Here is a 2,026-nt window from a genome sequence, read left to right as displayed (position 1 = left end):
CTGCTGAGCCGTATAAATAGAGCTACCTCTACATACTTCCATCATGCAGCTCCCGAGCCGACAGGACGTACCAGCAGAACTCTCACTAAGATAAGCACCACCAACTGACAGCCTTAGCTAGTTGTTTTTTTTCAGCTAACTGAGAATTACAGTTTAGAGTCCAGTCTCCTGGCTGGCTGAAATTTTCAGCTGTGCCTTTGACTGTCGACTCTCAGATGAGCGCCTACAGCCAGACTTCATCTATTGGTTCTGTTACCAGCAGAAGGAAGTCCACTGCCAGGATGTCTGTTACCCTAAATGGGAACTATGCTTCTAGTGCAAAGACTATTTTAAGTATACAAAGTTCTGTTTCCTTACTGTTTATGGTAGAGGTGACGACTGCCGAGACTACTACGACTTTGGTGCTGCTTATCACCGGATTTGGTGCAGATGCCATGCATGCAACCTGTTCTACGACTTCCTATACCTTGAGAAGACTGGAAAGCCCAGGGAGCCTCCAAAGATCAATCAGCCCAAATCTAAGAAGTCCCCAGCAGCTGCTCCAGTCCAGAATCCTTCACCTTCCCCTGTCCCTATCCAAATTCCTACACTTTCCATTGTCCCTGACATTGCTCCTGTGAGTCACCCTGCTTCTAAAAAGAAGGGCAAACCCAATAACCCACCTGCAACCAGTCCTGTCTCCCCAGGACCCCTCCTGCAGCCGTTCTAGCCACTGCTCCAGCTCCTATTTTCTGCCACAGTTCCGGCTTCCTCCACATTTCCAGCTCCTGCTCCTGCCACTGATCCAGCTCCTGTTTCCACCACCAATCCCGCCCCCTGTTCCTGCCACCGATCCGGCTCCTGCTCCAGCCACCATTCCAGCTGCTGCCTAACCCACCGTTCCAGCTGCTGCTTCATTCACTACTCCAGCAGCTGCTCCATTTACCAATCCAGCTCCTGTAACAGCCACCATTCCAGACAGTCATTCACCTCAATGTAACTGTACCGGGTGCCTAACTCAGTTCCTTGGTGAGGCATCTGCCACGCTGCACTAGCCTGAAGTAACCAGTCAAGCTCTGCAACCCACCTCAATAGATCCCAGACAGCTTACCAGATTCAAACTCCTTACTACCAGAGAAGTCCCATCATATGCAGCAGTAGCCGCCATCACAGCTTCAAATCCATCACTGAAGTAACATGCAGAGCCAACCTCATGGGGGGACATGATTATCACCCACAAAGGATAAAGAAGGTGCTCTTCTCCAGAGGTAGGCCTCCCTGACCTACCTAGACCCTGCAAAGAAGATGAGAAGGCTGTAGTCTGCAGGTACCCAGTGAAGATGCCACTCGACTTTCTCACCAGTTGCGACTCTGTGTACCTTTGGGGGCTACATCTTGTTAAGAGCCCCCTCTCGGCTGCATATGCTGGGAAATCTGAACAAACTGACGAACGAACAACTTCCATCCACTTCCTGCCTGAAAATGAGGAGACACCTGGCACTTTCGCGAAATGCGTTTCAGCCGAATTTGTTTATACTTATTGTGACAGTTTACTTTTAATATATTTGTTGAACTTTTCCTATGGATTTTGTTCTCCCCCTACCGATGACCAGTGTAGTACAGTTACTGGCGGTCTGCAGTACTGAAGAACAAAGAAAATCCAAGCATTTGAGAAGTTCAACTGCAAGATAAATACAACTGAGGCAGCTATAGTTTTTAATGAAACTTGTATAAAAGAGGTCTACTAGCGAAAACTATAATAATAATAATAATAATAATAATAATAATAATAATAATAATAATAATAATAATAATAATTTTCACGATGGCATAAGAGTGGAAAGTCTTCACTTTCATTTTGACCCCATGGTGGATTAAAAATATAAACCATCAATTGATAATATAAAATGTGGGAAGTTGAAAGCTAGAAATAGTACATTTGACCTAAAAAGTCAATGAATCAATTAATAATAATGTTAATATTTGAAAGTTCAAGATAGCAAAGTTGACCTAGAAATGGTAGCCAGAATGACATGTGCAAATATTA

The sequence above is a fragment of the Palaemon carinicauda genome, chromosome 16 (genome assembly GCF_036898095.1).
Source record: "Palaemon carinicauda isolate YSFRI2023 chromosome 16, ASM3689809v2, whole genome shotgun sequence".
NCBI lineage: Eukaryota > Metazoa > Arthropoda > Malacostraca > Decapoda > Palaemonidae > Palaemon > Palaemon carinicauda.
This window is presented reverse-complemented; position numbering follows the sequence as displayed.